This window comes from Mauremys reevesii, linkage group 1 (genome assembly GCF_016161935.1).
Source record: "Mauremys reevesii isolate NIE-2019 linkage group 1, ASM1616193v1, whole genome shotgun sequence".
NCBI lineage: Eukaryota > Metazoa > Chordata > Testudines > Geoemydidae > Mauremys > Mauremys reevesii.
In genome coordinates, this window is record NC_052623.1 from 349,306,257 (window position 1) to 349,329,196 (window position 22,940).

The window sequence follows — 22,940 nt, forward strand, 5'->3', positions numbered from 1 at the left end:
CCAGCATGGAGAGGGAGTGCAGGACCCAATACTGCACCACGTTAAACCCTCTCAACGGCTTTCGAAATCCATAGTATTTGAGGACACCCCGTACTTTGAAATGGGCTCCGCATCTCCCCGAATCAGCCTCTTCTTTAGTAGCGAATTGATTCTCAGCACTAGCTGACTTGGGTGTCTCAGCAGTCTTCTGGTTACGCCTGCAAAACAAGTGCGTGGAACTAGCGATAAAACTGGCCACATTGTTCAGTCGTGGGCGATGGCATTGTAATAGCTTCGTAATTGCAGCACAATTTTCTAGCATCCCGTTCTCCCCTCTCCGCCCCCCGCATTTAGTGGCAGATGATCAAAGGCCCCATCAGAGTGAACTAAAAGCCACTTCCATGGGCAGTAAAGGGCACATATTTGTATTTATCATTTCAGAAATTGTCATCTATGTCTGTTTCTCGCCAAACCTCTTTCTTGCTAAGATTGGATCACCTCCAAACACAGGATGCAAGGCAGCCAGAAAGTTCCCTTTATGATTTAATAGTTGAATCTCACTGTATGTGTACCTACAGACACACAGACACATGATACTCTGTCCCTTTTTACTAATTCCACATGTTACTGTTTTGTTCATGGTGGTTATTCCCCTGAACTACATGAATCGGTCCTGTACCTTTCTTCGTTTCAGTTGCTATAGCCTTGCTGTTCCTACAGAACTCTTTGAGTTTGATTTCCCACTGTTTGGCTTGTTATATAGTCATGCATACTTGTGGAAAGTGGTCTTAAAAAAGTACAGTCCTCTCCACAGAAGCATAAATGACCAGGCAGCGAAAGATAAGGCCTGTTATATTTCCCCCACGCTTTGCCCTCTGCACTGAATTATCCATGCTGGCACTCCTGGAGACAATGCAGTCCTTAGTTTCTCTGAATTACCCATGTTGAGTCTTTGTATATAGTCCCTGTGAGGCTTTGCCTTACCTGTTCAATGGTTGGATGCACCCCTGTGCCTCAGTTTCCCCACTGGAGAGAGTCTTTCCCAGGAAAGTAGGGTGATCCGGAGTCTGGGGATTATCTGGCCCTCTGGCCAAACAAGAGTCCTCGCCTTTCAGAGCAAAGCGAAAGTGTCTACACAAATAGATGTAGTCTTTCATCAGCCCTCCTGAGGCTTTCCTCCGTAGGGCAGGAGTTTCCAACCCCCTGCTCCAGATGGCACAGTAGAGGTCCCCCTGGCTGCCTTCTACTACAGTGACCTGCCCTGGGACCCTAGCCCATGAGCAGCTTCTGCCCTGCACTGCCATGTAAAGCTGGAAGAATATTTTCAGCCCAAACTTGTTTTTTTTAAATGCATTTCGGGTGATGGCGAAATGTTCCGCGAATTGGTGTCGCGTGGGCTGAACGGGTCATAGCAGGAAACAAAGCAAAGCCATTTTTCAAAAAGGCCAAACATTTTGTTTGTCAATTTGGATTCCAAATGACTCTTCTTTTCGAAATTTCTTGCAGTTTTATTTTAAAAAAAAAAATACCCCCTCAAAATCAAAAATTTTCATTCCCCCCAAAATGAAACCTTTTTTTTTTGACTTTTCAGTTTACTAAAAAGATACAAACAAATTCCTTTCGGGTGTTCCCAAAATGATTTTTTTATTTCTCAGAACTGTCAGCGAACCTCAACATTTGTTCTTTGCAGTTCAACTGCCCTGCCCCACTGCTTGCCAGGGCCATTTCCTCCAGTGCTTGTTGTTAGCCGGGCCTGCTCCTCTGGCTCTCCAGCACCCAAACCCTTCCCCAGGGTCCTTCTAGCATATCTCTAGGCGCCCTGATGGCCCTTCCCTGAGTACTTCCAGACAGCCCTCCCCAGGCTCCTTCCGCAGCTAGGAACTGCTACTCCCAGGGCCCACACACAGTATTCCTGCTCCTGGCTCTCTTCTCTCCCCAGAAAAGCCTGCCTCTTATATTTCCCAGCATGCCTAGCTTTAAAAGGTAATAAAAATAATAGTAATTGGAGATATACCAATCTCCTAGAACTAGAAGGGACCTGGGAAGGTCATTGAGTCCAGCCCCCGCCTTCAGTAGCAAGACCAATTTTTGCCCCAGATCCCTAAGTGGCCCCTTCAAGGATTGAACTCACAACCCTGGGTTTAGGAGGCCAATGCTCAAACCACTGAGCTATCTCTTCCTTCACCCCATGAGCAGGTCCATAACCCAGACACAGGTCGGTGCTGGGATTTGAACTCCCCAAAGAGCTAATTTACCCTAAGCCAATCCCTCGCCTTGATATAAACTTTCTCCCATATTGCCTTCCCCTTCTGGAGTAGAAGCCCTGCCTGTCTGCTTAACTGACTACTTGACTCTTAATAACTTTTTTAAAATCTATAACTGATAAATTGCAGAGGGTTCAGAGAAGAACCATGAGAATGATTAAAAAACTGGAAAACATGTCCTATAGTGATAGGCTCCAGGCCTGCACCATTTCCTGCAGCTCTCATTGGCCAGGAATGGCGAACCATGGCCACTGGGAGCTGTGGGGGTCCGTGCCTGCAGATGGTCAACGTAAACAAAATATCTCGCAGCCCACCAGCGGATTACCCTAATGGGCCATGTGCTGAAGGTTGCTGACCTCTGAGGTAGGCAAATGTTATCATTAGCTGGGTGGGTGGGTATATGGTCCACTGCCATCTTCTGGACAGAACCAGAACTGCTCATCTGTAGGTCATGTGCCTCATGTTGTTCATAGTGATTCTCCTGCAGCTGAAGTGGTAGGGGCCCATACTAGAGACACTTAGTTCTGTTCCTGCTATGGCATAATTAACATATGGGGTCATGAATTTGTCCAAGAAGTTTATCTCCATATTTATAGGGGGAAACTGAGGCACAAAGAGGCTATTTGATTTGCCTGTGGCTATCTAGGGGGCAGTGGTGGAATTAGAACCCAGATCATTTAAATCCTATTAGCTAATCGTCTTGTCTCCCATCGTGTTTACCTAGTTCTGGGCCCTCTTTGTAATAAACGTCACTCCCTAAATCTTTCACTCTCTCTCTTCCATTATTTCCCCACCATACTTGGCTTATTTTTAGCCCTACTGTAATGATATCACAAAGCACCTATTGAGGTTGCTGGCCCATTGTACTCGGTGCAGTACAAACACATAGTAAGAGACAGTCCCTGCCTTAAAGTTTTTATAATCTAAAAGACAAAAAGATAAAAGTTAAGTGACTTTGCATGAAGCCACACAACACAGCTAGGAGTTCAACGGAGGTCTCCTGATGCCTACACTGGTGCTCTCTCCACAGCACCACACTGCCTCTGATTTATAACCTCTACTGTAGTTGTATTTGCAAATAAAAATCCCCTCAGGTCTTTCTTTTGGAGAATCTATCCCCAAACAAACCCGGTGAGCTTTGTCATTGATGCAGGTTGTCTGTTGCATTCCACCCCAATAACTGTTGAGTGATCTCTGCATGGACGGCCTATGAAGTGCCTGGGAGTTCTTCAGGGTGAAAGACACCCTGTAAATGTAAGTTGTTATTGTTATTGCACAGGCTGCACTCAGCTGAGAAGTGTCTCATGATACTTTTATAGGAGGGATGTTGGGTGGGAGTTTTCTCACGACATGTAGGGTACTGGTCTGCAAGTCAATGTGCATTCAGAGTGATCAGCAATTCTTAGGAGGTGCTCATTGGTTTTAACTGGAGCTGGCTGGGAATGATTTTCTGATGGAAAATACATTTTCTGCAAAATCAACATTTTCAATGAGAAAAGCCTTTCGGATGATTTCACCAAACCAAACCGAACCATTTCAGTGTTGGGACTGTCGACTGAACCTGGCAAAGGTCCATCGTACTGGCATTTCTGAATCCATTTTTTTCAGACTTTCAGTTCTACAGACAATTTCAACTTTTTGCCCTGATTTGGGACAAAAGCAAATGTTGAAATGTCAGAATTTCCCATGGGATGGAAATTCCAGATTTCACTCAGCTCTGGTTTTAACAGTTTAATTAGGAAGTTCACCCTGTGCTATTGGACAACCTAAAATAAAAGCCCTTTACATCTCGATCTTCCTGGTTGTTACCAAGGCCACTCAGGGCTAGAACTCGCGCCGTCTGGCTCCAAAACCATAGACACCTACAGGTTGAGTTAAAGGAAAATCCCCTTTAGCTATTAACAGAGCCTATGACACAGGGTGTAATAGTTCTGCTTCTATCTAGTAGATGGCAATGGTACCCATACATATTAGCCACTTCATTGTAGTATTTTATTTTCAGTATTTTACACATCTTTATTATTCCTTGTGATGCATTCTCCAGTCACTAGTGTTTGTTACATACACAAAAGAAGAGTAAATGTAACTTGAGTCATTTTAGTCTTGACAGCTCATCTTCCCTATTTTACATTATAATATGTGTCAGAACTAGCCAATTCAAGCTTTGGGTCAATTCATAGTACCCTAAGCAATTTCCTTTCACTTACAAGTCATTAACTTACCATATTGCACAGTTCAATCACTCACCGTTGTCCTAAATTAATGACAATGCTGCAAATGGTGTCATTTTGTTTCTAATAGAGACATTATCCGTGGGTGAAACATTTCAGTTCATACCCTTATTGCCCTTTATCTATCTGGTCATTCATTCCTCACAAATACCAGACCTCTGTATATTTATCATTTCTGTGATGTAGGGCTACAAGAAGCCTACAGTCAACAGCGTTTTTATAGCCTAGAATCAAAGTACAGTAAATGATGAGGCAAAAGACCTATTGCACCATTTTATCAGACTGGCATTGTTTCCCTAAAGCACCTGTCCCGTTAGCAGGTTTTGATCCTGCTAGGAAAGGGTTAACTGGGCTCTGCTGCCTCAGTGGGGCAAATGACTCATGACCCCACCCAGATATAAGGGAGGTGGGAGTGACACTATAGGGAGAGATCTACTGAGTGGGCTGAGCAGTGATGAGTGAGGAACCCTAGAAGCAGCCAGCCCTAGGGAAAAGGCCTGAGCTGAACATTTTGCAGTTTTCTTAATCTGCTTCTCAATAAAGCCCTACAGGAAAAGGGTATATTTGACTCTATGCGGCATGTAGACTTTGTTTAGAGCAGTCTGGAAAAGAGCCTATAATAATATATTTTATTTTCAGTTATATCATTCAGTCACTAGATGTCTGTGTGTGCTGTATAGTTCTCCAGGCAGGGGTGGTCCCTGGTAAACAAGACAGACAAAGCCGGGACTCAAACTGTGTGTGTAGTTTTCTGTAATAAAAAGCTTACCAGCTCGCAATCATTTCATCTATTCATCTGGAGGGCCTATGCAGGGCTCACTGTTATTTCTCAGGTTTCAGAGTAGCAGCCGTGTTAGTCTGTATCCGCAAAAAGAACAGGAGTACTTGTGGCACCTTAGAGACTAACACATTTATTTCAGCATGAGCTTTCGTGAGCTACAGCTCACTTCTTCGGATGCACAGAATGGAACACACAGACAGGAGATATTTATACGTACAGAGAACATGAAAAGGTGGAAGTATGCATAACAACTGGAAGAGTCTAATCAATTGAGATGAGCTATCATCAGCAGGAGAAAAAAAACTTTTGAAGTGATAATTGAGATGACCCATAGAAGGTGTGAGGAGAACTTAACATAGGGAAATAGATTCAATTAGTGTAATGACCCAACCATTCCCAGTCTCTGTTTAAGCCTAACTTAATTGTATCTAATTTAGCATATTAATTTGAGTTCAGCAGTCTCTCTTTGGAGTCTGTTTTTGAAGTTTTTTTGTTGCAAAATTGCCACCTTCAAGTCTGTCACTGAGTGGTTAGAGCGGTTGAAGTGTTCTCCCACTGGTTTTTGAATGTTATGATTCCTGATGTCAGATTTGTGTCCATTTATTCTTTTGCATAGAGACTGTCCGGTTTGGCCAATGTACATGGCAGAGGGGCATTGCTGGCACGTTGATATATAAATATCTCCTGTCTGTGTGTTCCATTCTATGCATCCGAAGAAGTGAGCTGTAGCTCATGAAAGCTCATACTGAAATAAATGTGTTAGTCTCAAAGGTGCCACAAGGACTCCTGTTCTTTTTGTTATTTCTCAGATTATCCAGCCGAGTCCTAAAAGTCTCAAGCTATGGCGCTTTCACCATTTCCTCTGGGAGATTATTCCACAGTCTGACATCTCAGTGTCAGGAAGTTCCTTTTCCTAATTCCATCCTATTATGTCTCTTTGGACCATGCAAAATAGTCCATCTCCCCACTTTTTGTTCACTCTGACACAGGTCCCCAGTTGATAAGGTAGGAATAAAACCCTTCCCTAAGTCACAGAGTTGGTGAGAGGCTAATGTCTGTAAAGGAGATTGAGATCCCGAAGTTAAGGGTGCTATTAAAAAGCCAAGCATTATTCTTCTGCTCACACGTCTCTGCGAATGTTTATGACAGGAATCATTTAGGGCCAGACTGTGATACATTTACTCCTGTTAGGTAGCACCTCACTGGGGACTGCTCACGCTGTAAACCGTGCCTGGGCCTGTTCATGGGACTCAGTATGGGTAAAGGGTATCACAACCTGGCCATCGGAGACTACAGTGCTGTACCAATGTAAAATAACATCCACTTCATCAGACCTTGGAGAGGAAGGAGGCTACGGGGCCTGGGTGGAATTCTGGCTCCGTTGAACTCAAAGCAAGCTTTGCCATTGCCAGGATTCCCCTCCCCATCCCATGTATTTCAGTATGTTCTAGATCCTCTCCTGTCTATTCTGGGCTCGTCTACATGGCCCCGCAGTGAGGACTATGGGGGGCGAATTGCAGCATGTCCTAAAATGTTGTGCTGTAGCTATCCCATGGAGACCCTGCTAGCGTGAACGAAAAGGTACCTAGTTTGTGTCAACATAATCCTGTTTGAAATGGGACTACTTTAATGTGAATTAGGAACCTTTTAGTTTCTACGAGCAGGAGCTACATGGTGCAACACTTCAGTGCGTGTGGCAACTCGCACCCCTGTAATCTGCACCGAGGGGATGTCTAGACAAAACTTCTGGCTTGATTTCACCAACTTGCTATCCCATACTAGCCAGCTATTCCTCTACCTTTAAAGTACGACTTGGCATTAAACCCCCTGAACACAGAAAATCCCTCTTGCTACTTTGAGTCACCATTCTCATGGCAGCTAAAGAAATAAGTGACTCTCCCACAGAAGGGCTGTAATAGATGTTAGGCTATGGAGCAATCAGAGGCCAGTTCTTACAGCAGGATCTGTAGCTACGGCCTAACTCTGCAAATCCTTACTGGTGAAACTGATATAAGGAAATACTTTCCCACCCAGCACACAGTTGGCCTGTGGAACTCACTGCCACAAGCTATCAATGACACCAAGAGTATGGGAGGATTTTTTTAAAAAAGGGATGGAGGTTTATATGGGCAACATCCAGAGTTCTGACAGGAAATACCTAAAAAGTAAACCCAGAGCTCTGATGAACATAAACCTTCATGCATCAAGTACAAGCCAACTTCTAACTATTGGGAGGCCAGGAGGAACGTTTCCTGGGGACAGGTTATCCCATCACTGCCTGATGCAGAGTTTCTTGCTCCTTCCTCTGAAGCAGCTGGGACTGGCCACTGTCAGAGACAGCACACTGGTTTAGATGGACCACTGGTCTGATCTGAGAGTCCCTCTGTGTTTGTGTAACCCACTGGTGCGTGTGGGTTACAGGTCCCCCTGTGCGCTGCTCCACAGAGGATGAGTCCCTCATGGGTGTGCCTAGAGCAGCTTGATGTGTTAGCAGCATTTGCCTTTAACTCTGGAGGTGCCCGGTTCAGTCCCTGGTGTGTCAGCTAAGAGGGTGGCCATCACAGGAGTGATCCCCTGATTTCCACGCATAGTCCCTCTGAATCACTACTCCTGTGAATAAGAGTTTCCAGCACTGGGCCTTGAGCTGCTCTTTGCTCAAACAACTTGAGCAAAGAGGAGGTTGCATTAAAATTCATTCCCTCTCTGCTCCCCCTTCTGCACTCCCCATAGACCTACGGTGTCACAAAAAGGCACAGGCAGCATTTAACACCTGATCTGATATTACATAACAATATAAGCAATTCCCCCTTGAGTACCATGTGTTAGTATGCGGTGATGTGGCTAGGGAGGCCCTGGGGGATCAACCTGATTTACTGGCTACCATGAACCTATCGCAGGCTCATTGTTCAATACACTCTGCCTTTTAAGCCAGTCACTGTGCTCAATTAATAACCTGAAAAAACTTCAATTCCATTCCCTCCCTGACTCTGGCAAAATATATTACATTAAAGGAGTTTATTACTGTGTATAAAGTCATGGGTTGTATATGATTAAATGCTCAGGCAGAGTCAGCTGTACTGCCAAATCTCTCCAATGTCTCCACTGATACATTATCACACATAAAAAAGCCATAAGGAGAGAGGATGTGGATCACGGTAACGTATTCCAAAGCCTCGATTAACTTTTATTGGTGTTGCAGAAGCGTAGCCAGTTCTGGACAGAGGGAGTTATAGTTTTAGGGCTAGACTCTAACAAGACAATCTGCCCTGAGTAAGGGGCAGCCCAGAGCTGCATTGGCCTGGGAGCACACTAGAAACTGACGTGAGGCTCTGTGAGTGTGTGTCTACATGGGACGTTGCTGCGCGGCAAGCCAGGGTGTGAATCTACAGAGCACTGGCTTGCCGTGTCGGAACGTCTCGTGCGGACACAGCTACAGCGCATTGAAAGCTCTGCAGTACCCTTGCACCTACTGTGATGATTTTAATGTCCTGGAGCAGTGTCCCCAGGAGACGTTACTACACGGCAAGCTAGTATGCTGTGGATTCACACCCTGGCTTGGTGTGCCCTAATATCCCATGTAGACAAGCCCTGATCCAGCCCATGGTGATTACAGGGAGGATGGGAGTTGAGGCTTTACCCATCCCCCTCACATACACAGGAGGGTGAGTAGCAGCACCGTGGGGGATGTTCTGTGCCCTGTGATGGGAGTAAGCTGTGCAGGGGAGAGAAGGGGCATCTCACACACTCCTCTTTCCCTGCATTGGTCAAGGGACAGTCTTGTCCTGGAGAGCCCAGGGCCTGATCAACCTGATTTACTGGTTACCATGAACCTATCGCAGGCTCATTGTTCAATACACTCTGCCTTTTAAGCCAGTCACTGTGCTCAATTAATAACCTGAAAAAACTTCAATTCCATTCCCCCCTCCACTCTGGCAAAATATATTACATTAAAGGAGTTTATTACTGTGTATAAAGTCATGGGTTGTATATGATTAAATGCTCAGGCAGATTCAGCTGTACTGCCAAATCTCTCCAATGTCTCCACTGATACATTATCACACATAAAAAAGCCATAAGGAGAGAGGATGTGGATCACGGTAACGTATTCCAAAGCCTCGATTAACTTTTATTGGTGTTGCAGAAGCGTAGCCAGTTCTGGACAGAGGGAGTTATAGTTTTAGGGCTAGACTCTAACAAGACAATCTGCCCTGAGTAAGGGGCAGCCCAGAGCTGCATTGGCCTGGGAGCACACTAGAAACTGACGTGAGGCTCTGTGAGTGTGTGTCTACATGGGACGTTGCTGCGCGGCAAGCCAGGGTGTGAATCTACAGAGCACTGGCTTGCCGTGTCGGGACGTCTCGTGCGGACACAGCTACAGCGCATTGAAAGCTCTGCAGTACCCTTGCACCTACTGTGATGATTTTAATGTCCTGGAGCAGTGTCCCCAGGGGACGTTACTACACAGCAAGCTAGTATGCTGTGGATTCACACCCTGGCTTGGTGTGCCCTAATATCCCATGTAGACAAGCCCTGATCCAGCCCATGGTGATTACAGGGAGGATGGGAGTTGAGGCTTTACCCATCCCCCTCACATACACAGGAGGGTGAGTAGCAGCACCGTGGGGGATGTTCTGTGCCCTGTGATGGGAGTAAGCTGTGCAGGGGAGAGAAGGGGCATCTCACACACTCCTCTTTCCCTGCATTGGTCAAGGGACAGTCTTGTCCTGGAGAGCCCAGGGCCTGATCATACACCAATAAGAATTTATCCAGGGGAGCAGAATGAGGGCTCAGCAGAGGATCTCTATAACTGTGATTACAGGGAGGCTCTAGTAGCGATGGTGCACAATTAAAAATGTATTAACAGGATACGGGATGACATTTAGTCCAGTTCTGTGCAACAGAAAACGGTGCTTCTTTGTTGTAGTGCCTATTCTGCCATTTCAATCATCTAATTCCGCTCCCATCCCTAGCTGTGGGGATTCACTCTTCCTTTGCTTATTTTCATTATGTTTCAAAAGGGCAGATGGTATTTTTCTTTGCATGTGATTAAAAAACCCCTCCATTCCTTTCACATGAAGACATGATTTCATTTCCTCTCCTAATAGTTTTCCTACATGCCCTTTAATAGCATGCATCTCAGGATACTGCAGCATGCACACAGAGTTGATCTTTGCAATGCCTTCCCCTGGCTGTTAATCTTCCTCGCTCCACCCTGAAGCCTAGGGACACTAGTTGAATTAGTTCTCTCCTCTTTGAAGGGTTCTGCCTAGGAGGCAGTGATATGCTGCAGGCAGTACAACCACTTCCTGAGCGACAGATGTGTTAAACATGTTGGTTTAGGGGCTTGTCTTGCTGGGAGAATGACCACTCCTCTGTGATCTCCCATCCTACTGGCCTGTGCCTTTTTAGCTTATAAGATCTGTGTTTGAGGTGCTCTGGTAGCCAACTAGCACATAGCACTGGGCCGTTCCTGTTACGGTCACAGCATGCACACAGAGAAGTTAGATAAAAACATAAAATACTCTTGCTGGAAGGTTGTGACATGTCACTACTTTAATTCTTAGAATCTAGAACCCTGACACACAAGAATCTAAAACAGAGAGCGACAAAGCAGGCTGCTCCCAGAAACAAAGAGGCACAGGTCACCCCACCATACTCTTCTAGGCTGTGTCTGTATAGACTGACTCTGATCACGTGCTTCCCTACAGAGCCCCCTCGCCCTCAAGCCGGAGTAGGAAAATGTCTGAAAATGTAAAGTGTTAGATCACAATTTTAACAGAGCTTTCAATACACCACAGTTCCCTGGGTATACAAATATCCCTCACCAATCCATGCTCCCTGGGTTACAGGGGATGGGTGTGACAGATGAGAAGTTTAATTATGTTGCTGCTTATTTTTAAAAAGAGGGGAGATCAAACACACCTTTGCATGACATGTAGTGATTGTCAGCTCTATTATAATTAACCAATTAAAGAGGTGATAATGAACACAAAGTTGAAATGCCTTGGCAAAGGGGATGTCGCTTCAAACTAGACTTTTGTTTTTATCTTAATCCTTTATTGTAACATGATCACCTGTCATGAAATATGCCGACACTCTCTGCAGCGCTGTGATTAAGAAAGCACACCAGGAACAAAGGCACTGATGACACATTGAGGTGAGACGGCGTCTTGGCTGGGAGTTTCAAGTAGCCTTTGAATGTTTCAGGGGGGTTCAGAGAAGTGGAACCCATCCTTTGCTCTCCCAAGATACCAGCAGTACTTAGTGCTCTTGCAGTGGTTCACATTTTCACAGGGCTGGACAAACATTGACACATGTGCCATCATAACAGCCCATAAAAAAGGGATGTTTTTTTCCTGTGGTCCCCCTTGCACTTAAGGCTAGATTTGAGGAAAGGGTTCAAAGAAGACAAAACAAATCAGATCAAATGATAAGTAAGACAGCAGTAAGACACAGAGTGAGATGGAACTGATCATAGATAATCATAAAAGAGGATGATCAATTCTCTTACTCAAAAGAGCCAGACTCTGCTAGGAACCATTTCTCAGGAATATGTGCGAATGACACAAAAATGATAGATTGATCATTTCTACTGGATGGTCTCATAACTAAGGCTCTGGTTTATTAAAATTCTAAATAGGTACATTTATTTCTCAAGGCTGGTTAATACTAATTATATATATATATATAATTATATTTGTTGGACACAGAAAAGGAACATCTACTAACAAATCAGTGTGTTATTAGATAACAGACTGCCCGGAAGTGTCTGCAGATTGTAAATATTAGATGCATCAATCTTTCTCCAAACACCCAATTTCCCCGTGAAAGGAAAACAAACATTAAAAATGAAAATCAGTCGATCACTCAGCCAAATAAATATAATGGGCCCAAACTAAACGGAAGACAATGCAGCTGTGCCAATTTGCACCAGTTACAGCTATAGCCCATGATAAGAACAATCTATCTAAGGTACTTTTTGTACCCATCACCATAGTGCCTCACAATCATTAATGTATTTATCCTCACAATGTACTGGTGGGAAATTGAAGGACAGAGAGACTAAGTGACTTGTCAAAGATTACACAGGAAGTCCATGGCAGTGTAGGGAATTCATATATTCCAAGGCCAGAAGGGACCATTGTGATCATCTAGGCTGACCTCCTGCAGAACACAGGCCAGAGAACTTCTACAAAAGAATTCCGAGATCAAATCTTTTTTGAGATGGCGCGACCACATCTGCATGCAGTATTCAAGATGTGGGTGCACCATGGATTTATACTGAGGCAATATGATATTTTATGTCTTATTATCTATCCCTTTCTTCATGATTACCAACATTCTGCTAGTTTTTTTGATTGCCGCTGCACATTGAGTGGATGTTTTTTCAGAGAATTATCCACAATGATGCCAAGATCTCTTTCTTGATCGATAACAGCTAATTTAGACCCCATCATTTTATATGTATAGTTGGGATTATGTTTTCCAATGTGCATTACTTTACGTTTATCAACATTGAATTTCATCTGCCATTTTGTTGCCCAGTCATCCAATTTAGCGAGATCCTTTTGTAGCTCTTTGCGGTCTGCTTTGGTCTTAACTATCTTGAGTAATTTTGTATCATCTGCAGATTTTGACACCTTACTCTTTACCCCTTTTCCCAGATCATGTATGAATATGTTGAATAGGACTGGTCCCAGTACAGATCCCTGTGGGACACCACTATTTATCTCTCACCATTCTGAAAATGGGCCATTTATTCCTACCATTTGTTTCCTGTCTTTTAACCAGTTACTGATCCATGATAGGACCTTCCCTCTTATCCCATGACTGCCTACTTTGCTTCAGAGCCTTGGTGAAGGACCTTGTCAAAGGCTTTCTGAAAATCTGAGTACAATTTGTCATGTGAAACTGGGTCAAAAACCTTGCTCAAGTCCAGGGATATTATGTCCACCGCATTCACCCATCCACCAAAGAAGTTACCCTGCCAAAGAAGGAAATCAAGCATGTTGTCATGATTTGTTCCTGGTTAATCCATTCTGGCTGCTAGTGATTACCCCTTCATCCTACAGATATTCACAAATTGAGTGTTTTACGCATTACTCCAGTAGCTTCCCAGATACCAAAGTCAGGCTGACTAGTCTATGGTTCTTTGGCTCCTCCTTTTCCCCCTTTTAAAAGATGGGCCCTACATTAGCCCTTCTCCAGTCGTCCGGGACCTCTCCTGTTATCCATGAGTTTGCAAATATTATTGCCAGTGGCGTCGAGATCCCCTTAGCTAATTCCTTCAGTACCCTCGGGAGAATAGCATCAGACCCTGCTGATTTGAATTCAGTCAGATTGGTCAGAAGATCTCTGATGTGTTCTATACTTATCTTGATCTGCATCCTTTCCTCTTTATTGTCTATGGTAACTTCACTACTCGTCTGGTCATGTGTTTTTTTTTGTGAGAAAACTGAAGCAAAGTAAGCATTGAGCAGCTCTGCCTTCCTATCATCTGTTACCAGTTCACCTTGTCCATTGAGCCATGGACTCACACTATCCTTGATTTCCATTTTTTGTCTGACATGTTTGAAGAACCACTTCCCATTGTCGCTAACATTCCTTGCCAGCTGTTTTCCACTTCCCTATTACATTCCACCTACTGTATTTTCCTTATGTAATTTCAATTTCCCTCTTTAAAACTGTTGTGTAGGATGCTGCATAAGGAATGACTGCCATCCTCCACTCCCGAAGTGCATCTCTTTCAGCTCTGGGCAAGCTAGCTATTTTTGGACCAAATTCATCCCTGGTGTAATGCCACTGAATTCAGCAAGGAATGAACGTGGCTCCCTGCAGCATGTTTGCAAAGCCTGGTCCAAAGTCTGCTGAGGGAGTCTTTCCACTGGCTGCAATGGTCATTGGATCTGAGCCATTGTCTTTCAAATCCTGCAGGATCCTTCAGAAATAATGGTACTTTAGAAATGTAAGTTATTATAGCTCAGGGTCAGATCACTTGTGCCTGTAATTAGTGCAGCAACGACTGTCAAAATGCAACTAGAACAACAATGAAAAGCAGGTCAAAAGAAATCTGCTGCCATGACCGCTCAGCACAACAGTCTGATGGTTACCAACGTGAGAACCGTGTAGTAAAGTTATCGGTTACAATGGGTATTGCTTCGGCTGTTGCTGGAGTCAACTGTCTTGCTGAAACATTAATGGAATTTATAAGTCTTTAAAAAAAAGTCCTTGTTTTCAATTTCAGCACTGACAGGAAGTTCAGCCACAGGAAATACATGTTTGGAAGTAGCATCAGGATTTGATCTAAACCCTCAGAAGTCAGGAAATCAGTGATAAGATTTAAAAATGTCAGTGACACCATTCTGTTGCTTTCTTTAGGTCATTCCGGCTACTCAACCTGAATTCCATGGGCTTTTTGCAGGTAAGTCAAAACCTTTGTGACTGAATCTGGATCTCCTCATGAACAGAATCATAGAATTATAGAAATGTAGGACTGGAAGAAACCTGAGTAGGACATCTAGTCAAGCCCCCTGCACTGAAGTAGGACTAAGTATTATCTAGACCATCCCTGACAGATGTTTGACTAACCTGTTCTTAAAAACCTCCAGTGATGGAGATTCCACAACCTCCCTCGGCAATTTGTTCCAGTGCTTAACTACCCTGACAGTTAGGAAGTTTTTCTTAATGTCTAACCTAAATCTCCCTTGCTGCAATTTAAGCCCATTACTTCTTGTCCTGTGCTCAGTGGTTAAGGAGAACAATTTATCCTCCTCCTCTTTATAACAAGCTTTTACGTACTTGAAAACTGTTATCATGTCCCCGCTCAGTCTTCTCTTCTCCAGACTAAACAAACCCAGTTTTTTTCAATCTCCCCTCATAGGTCATGTTTTCTAGACCTTTAATCATTTTTGTTGCTCTCCTCTGGACTTTCTCCAATTTGTTCACATCTTTCCCGAAGTGGTGTGCAGAACTGGAAGCAAATATACACTCCTTGGCCTTATCATAGCATTGTTGTGTAGCAGAATTTGTTGTGTGTTTACAACACTCCTGCTAATACAGCCGAGGATGATGTTCGCTATTTTTGCAACAGTAGGACCCTGTGGAAAAGTGTGAGTTCACAGACTGTGTAAAAATCATGAAATTAGCCCAATATTGAGATTTGTCCCACAGCAGGTGGGCATTGGCTTGCATAGTCGTGCTTGGCACAGCTCATAGCACATCACAGGTATCCTGTTGGAGCTGCAGTTGTGCGGGTACTCAGTCGATGGCCAGTTTTATGCTAGGCACAGTAGCCAACACTGCCACCACTTGGAACATGAGCAGCCGGGGTGGTGGAAGTGGGCGTCCACGTGTGGTGGTCTCTTCAGCGTGGCACAGCATAAGTTTCAAGCAGTGGTGGCACTGGCCACTATGCTTTGCGTGACCCTAGCACAGGGGGAGGGATAGCTCAGTGGTTTGAGCATTGGCCTGCTAAATCCAGGGTTGTGAGCCCAATCCTTAAGGGGGCCATTTAGGGACCTGGGGCCACAAAAAAAAATCTGTCAGGGACTAGTACTTGGTCCTGCTAGTGAAGGTAGGGGACTGGCCTGAATGACCTTTCAAGGTCCCTTCCAGCTCTATGAGAGAGGGATATCTCCATATATTATATTATAGCCACCGAACCATGCCCTCCAGACTGCTGCTCCAACAGGATGCGTGCTGCAGGCAATGAGCTGCATTGAGCATGACACCAGTACATGCATGTGCCCTCTTCTGGCACCTCACTGTTGGAAAAATTATAGCAGGTTGGGGGAATCAGCAGCCATGCATCATCTGGGAAATTTGATATTTCACCTGTGACACAGTCATGAATTTTTGTTTAAAACAAAAAGCTGTGATGTTCACAGGGCCTTGCTCGTGAGCTATAATGCGTTCTGACCTCAGACTGTGTGACTTAGTGGATCAAGCACTGGACTGGGACTCAGGAGATCTGGATTCGCTTCTGCTGTAGTCAGGTTTTTATATGGCATTCATCACCATTGTAGTTGAGCACCTTCCAACAGTTCATTAAGCAGTGTGATTACACATCTGTCACCTGTCTGTTCTCTCGTCCTCTCCCTAGAGGGAGATGCATGTGCAGTACAGTGTCCTGTTTTGGTAGGATTTTTTTTTTTTTTTGTTAAATGTACCTGTTGCTCTGTGTTTATAGTAGAGAAGGCAGGTCACAGAAATGCACCTTGCGCCTGGAGCAGAAAGTGGTGAGATTTGTGATGGCCCTTGGCTCCTGGAGGAGTTCATTCCACAGGCTTGGACCATGCCTGGAGAAGCTTCTGTCTCTTGCACAGATGAGCTTTATTCTTAGTGAGAGTCCCATTGTGTCAGGGGAGTGAAGCTGTCAACCTCTCGGAGCAGTAAATGGTCTTTTAGGTATTCTGGGCCCAGGCCAGGGAGTGCTTGGAAGATAAGAACCGAGACCTTGAACTTGATTCAAGTGTAGAGAGTGGCACACAGGTGTGATGGGCTTATAGTAGCCCGTATTGCTGAGGAGATGCGCTGCTGCATTTTGTACTAGCTGGAGTTTCCTAAGTGCTGAAGGCCTCATGCCTAGGTATATCACATCACTGTAGTTCTGCCAAAAGGTGACATGAATAACTGAGGCCAGGAATTCATCAGCCAGATTGGGATGGAGTCTCTCTGGCCTGCTGGATGACCTGGGGCAAGTCACTTTCTCCCTCCTCGCACCTCAGTTTCCCCATCTGTATAATGAGGATAACGATACTGACCTTTGTAAAGCGCTTTGGGATCTCCTGATGAAAAGGGCTGCATAAGACATGGATATTGTTATTATCACTTGTCTATGTAGGGTGGCACAATTCAGAGGAGTATTTATAATTTGGATTACAGTAGTAGTAAGTGCTACACAAACACAGGCAGAGCCCTGTGCGGATACAAATTTACACCAGCGGACGCAGATATCCACAGATATAAATTGGTATCCGCAGAGCCACAGGGTTCTCCCAGGAATCGTAGCAGCGAAAGGAGCAGAATGTGGGGCCACCGCTCCCAGGAGCCAGCCCCGTGTGCCAGCAGGTCATCCGACTTGGCTGCACCGCCTCTGGCCCCGCCCAGTGGGTCGGGCACCAGGCTCACCAGCAAGCTCACAGGCTCTTGTGTTCAAGCAGCACACGCGGCCCCGGACAGGAGACTCAGACAGCTGTGTGGGAGGGATGGTGTCCGGGCTGGGGACCGTACTGCCATGCCGGAGAAGCTGCCAATTCTGCTCCTTTCGCCGCTGTGGTTCCTGGGAGAACCCTGCGGTTCCGCAGATACCGATTTATATCCGCGGATATCCGCATCCACAGGTAGACATTTGTATCCCTGCAGGACTCTAAACATAGGGACTGAGCCAGAGCCCACTGCAGTCGGTGGGGGTCTTTCCACTTGAATGGGCTCTGGATCAGGCTGATCTGGAGAAAACAATCTCTTCAATGGGACTACACAATACATACGGTTAAGGTCGGTGAGTAACTCTTTGCAGCAGTGGGGGTCTGAATCGGGCGTACTTGTGGGCTAAGCACTCGACTGGAATGCCAGAGCTCTGGGTTCCATTTCTGGCCCTGCCACAGACTTCTACAGTGACCTTGGGTGAGTCATTCAATTTTCCCGTGCCTCAGTTGCCCCCTCTGTAACAATGGGCCTGCTACTTTCCAACCTCCCAGGCATATCATGTAGACAAAAGCATCAAGAATTATGAGATGCGCGGCCACAATCACGATGGCGCCATGGAAATACCTTGCTAGATGTAAGGGGGTAGAGCAGCTGTTTCACTCTGCTATGTTTAGCTTTTCCTAAATTCAATTATTATAATTGTAACCCATCACTTCACTTTTACCAACTATTGCTCCATATATGATAGTCAGAGCCCCGTGTATAATTCAACTCAGAGGCTACGTGCATTGCTGGATAATTGCCCTTCTTTTGGAATTTGGTAAATAATTGGGTTCCTGAATCTAAGCTTTCATGAAAAGAAAGTGGCCTGATCTGTAAAGGTGCTGATTGCCTTCAATGTCGTACAGTGACAACAGGAACCCAACTGCAAAGCTGTTCATTGCAAACGCATGCCTCTGCTTCTGTGGTCAAAAACCACCGACACGCCCAACCTTTCCCACTGTGGCCATTTCCCAGTGGGGTTATCATCACTGAAGCATCCAAATTAAGAGCTGTACCCAGAGCACTGAACCAGAGGGAGCTGGCAGCAGCAGCGCAAGAGAAGGAAGTGAAGGCAGGACTGTTGCCTGTGGGGATACAAAAGGGCTTTTTTACAAGTGTGATCTTGCCATGTATCAGCAGGACATCATTACGCTTTGAGTTTTAGCTGCCACTTTTCCAAACACCCAGTAAAACTAATGGACACGTGCTACTCCGTCTGACGAGTAAATGGTGTATTAATGTAAAATCAATGTGGTGATCTATGTTTTTCTCCATGAGCGAATGCAGAGAGCTCTCACACTGAAGCCTCATGGGAATTCAGTAGAACAGTTGTCACTCAACAAAGACAGGAGCCATATTTAAATGCCCAGTTCCTTTATTTTCTCTGAGGGAAAAACTTCCTTGAAGTTTAACTAATAGCTATAGAGGTTTGCATTTTCAGGGAGGTTTTAAGGTGTTAGGCCATATCTACACTAGAGACCTGATGGTGGCACAGCTGTACCGATGCAGCGGTGCTGCTGTAAGATCCTTGTGTAGCTGCTCCCTGCCGACAGGAGAGAGCTCTCCCGTCAACATAATTAAACCACCTCTAATGAGCAGCGATAGCTATGTCGGCAGGAGAGCATCTCCCGCTGACAGCACTGTCCACACTGGCGCTTCTGTTGGTGTAATTTATGTCGCTCAGAGGGGTGTTTTTTCACACCCCTGAGTGACATAAGTTATGCCGGCAAATGTGCTAATATAGACATAGCCTTAGTCACTCAAATCCCATTGACTGTAAGTGAGACTTTGATCTCCAAATCCTCCCTCATTGAAAGTCCCAGCTGTGATCTTAGAAATCAGTGTTCTGATCCTGACAATGCTATTTGAAATGTATGCCCAGTGTCCCACCTGTACAATGGAGCTAATACACCTGCCTCACAAGGATGTGATAAGAATTAATTAGTTAATCACTGTAACCTACGAGAGATGTGTGGAGATTTCACAACAAACTTAAGATTTTTACATAGTTTGGACTGCTTTAAATCTTGCACATGCAAACCTATATATGGTAACACCCCAAGGTGTGGACTGAACCTGCAACATTGCGATGTTAAAGAGCAGGTTACTGCTGCCTGACCTAAAGGGCCTACCCTGCAAGCAGCCTCATTAACCTTTCTATGTATCCCAGCTGCCACGATGGGGAACAGTGCAACACACTGCGTGGGTGTGAGTTACACTTAACTTTAGTATTTCCTGACTTTGGAGTGCTGAGTTTGTGCAACTTTAACTTTCTCTTAGCATATTTTTGGATGAAATATGAATGTGTGTAGATACAGATAGAAAGAATGTATGGTATTCTTATTAATTAATTATACTAAAGCAGTGCCTAGATCCCACAACCAATTGGGGTCCCATTGTGCTATGTTCTGTACACACGCATAATGGGGGACAGAGCTTTCAGTCTATATAGACAAGATGGAAAAAGCACAGAGAGGTGAGATGACTGTTGCAAGGTCACAGAACAGATCAGTGGCAGAGTCGGGAATAGAACCCAAGGATCCCAGGCCTGTGCTTTATCTGTTGGACAACTCTGCCTCCCTTTATAGATATATTCATTCTATATTTGTGTTTATAGCTAAAAACAGTATGCATGTACATACACACACATGGACTGTAGTATATTTCATATGACATACTTTGCATCCATAATGAGCAGTGCATTCATTTGTTAAAAATCTGCATATTAAAAATGACTGGCTTGAACAGGAACTCAAGTATGAAACAAATGTGACTGTTGGCCTGGAGTAAAATACGTTAAATTGTACACTACAGTTAATCAGGACCATCTGTTATCAGAGAATTGCTGTGATGATTAATGCAGGTGTAAATAGAGGTGACACAGTCACATAGAAGCGAGAGATGAAAATGACCTAATCCATTGACCACCCAATGCATCTCCTTGCCAGTGCAGGATTGTTTCCTATACTACATTTCCTAGTCCAGTTTAGTTTGAAAATCCCCACACTCTGCAGTATCCAGCCTAATACATCTTCAGCCCCTGCCCCCCTCCACACTCACTTTGCCACAGCTGAGCCAAGTTATATATATGTAAGTGGAGTCTGAATGAGCTCTCCCCTGACATCTAGTGATGAGCTGTGGAAGAGGACTTCAGGAGCTGATCTCGTTCGCATAAGCACACCCACCCTGCCTAGGTGCTCAGCATGATGGGATTGCTTGCCCAAATGATCACTTGTGGCTGGTGTTGGATCCCAGTCGCCTTGCTATTGGGGTAGGAGTAATAAAGGGTTGTTATCCTTGTTGTGTGAATCAAGGGCAGCAGAACTGTGCTTGGCATAGCCCAATGGAGGGACTCACCCTCAGCTAAATGGCACTCGCTAGGCAGTGGACATGGGTTCCAAAATCCAGTAGGGGTTGTCTTGTCTATCATATGGGCCTTCCTCTCTCCATTGTGTAATAAAAGGGCCAATTTAGGCTCAAGAGAGACTCTTGTTACAAGCTGCAGAGATGAAATCACTGATACCAAGGTCTAAATATTAGAGCTGCTTTGGGATAGTGTTTCTGATGCAAGAGACTGCCTAGTGTACACTGGCAGTGAGGCTCCCCCACTAACAGCTGAAATCACTGAGGGCTGTGTTAAGTGGGGGGACCTGAAAACATCTCTGCAATCAGTTGGCAGGGCAACAAGTGGAGAGGTGCAACAATCAGTCAGCAAGATGGCTGGTGGAGAGGCGTGGCAATCAGCCAGCAGGGTGGCTGGCAGGGAGGTGTGGAAAGTGAGTGCCCAGGCAGCGTAGTGAGTAAGGTGACTTCTTACCCGTCCACCCAGATGGGAGGTGAACTCTGCAGATGCACCTCTGAACTCTGTGTCTGCACTGAACAAGGACAGAAACTGTGAGTGGGGTGCAGAGAAGGGTCGATCACCTTAAAGGAACTTTTGGTTGCTGGACTTAAGAACCTGAGGGGAAAAGGACACTGGCCAACTTACTTGAGGGTGAGTCTTTTGCTCATGGTTTATGTTTATGAACCCTAGTTGTGGTGTTTTCCCTAATTAATGCCGAGTTACTTCCCTCCTTTTATTAAAAGGTTTTACTACACTCAGACCTTGTCTACATTACGGGGGTAAGTCGACCCAAGTTAAGTAGCTTAGGTCGACTTACTGCGGTGTCTATGCTGCGCTGGGTCATAGAATCATAGAATATCAGGGTTGGAAGGGACCTCAGGAGGTCATCTAGTCCAACCCCCTGCTCAAAGCAGGACCAATCCCCAACAGAGACGCTCTCCCGTCGACTTACCTTATACTTCTTGTTCTGGTGGAGTATTGGAGTCGACGGGAGAGCGCTCTGCAGTTGATTTAGTGGATCTTCAGTAGACCCACTAAATTGACCCCCGGTGCATCAGTCACCACAGTGTCAATCCCTGGTAAGTGTAGACATGCCCTCAGACTCTGTGCTTGCATGAGGGCAAGTATTGCCCCCTAGAGATGCCCAGGGCCTGGTGTGTAATTGTCCCAGGTCACTGGGTGGGGGCTCGAGCCAGTTTTGTGTTGTATTGTTGAAACAAAACCCCTAGATACTGAACCCGGCCCTTGTTTCTGCCAACTCTGACTGGCAGAAGGGTTACATATATTTAGAGTTTTTAGCCTTTCCTTATACTCCAATCCATTCAGCTGTTGGATCATTTTTGCTCCTTGTTTCTGAACTGCCACCACGTTGTTAATTAATACAAAAACCATATCATTGTGTGTCAGTTAATGTTGCTCTGCATAGAATACAACACAAAACTAGAGCTGGTCAGGAATTTTCCAATGAAATGTTCTTTTTGTCAGCAAATGCCTATTCATCTAAACAAAAACTGATCATGGGAAAAATCTCCTGCTTTGAAAAAATGTTGAAAAAAATTTCAAAGTTGTCATATGTCCCATTTCTACATTTTTTTAATTCAGAATGACTTTTTGCCTCAACATTTGAGTTAATTTATACTAAAAAAGATTAAAAAACAAAAAAGGTCAACATTGAAATGAAACATTTTGAAATGATCAAAACAAAATGTTGTGATTTGGCGTTATCAGTTCATGAAAAATTCATGGTTTTTGGCGTTATCAGTTCATGAAAAATTCAAGGTTTTCACTTTTTAATCTCAATTTGGGAACAGAACATTTTTTGAGATCTCAAGAATTCTCACAGGATGGGAAATGTGTTTCCTACCTAGTACTACACAAAACCCTAAACCCCAAGCAAATAAAAAAAAGTAAGTCTAGCACGAGTCCATACCCTCTACCTGCCCCCACCCAGAGACAGCCTCTTCACCAGTAGAACAACCCCCATAGCGCACAGAGAACAGACCACAACCTTAACTCTGCCCCAGTAGGGATGGCATCCTCCCAGCACTACCTTCCCCAAATCTACCTGCCCACCTTATCCACAAAGAGTTCAGATTTTTCCTCCTCTCCACACCCTTCCACCATCCCTTCTGCACTTAATGAGGTTTGGGGAA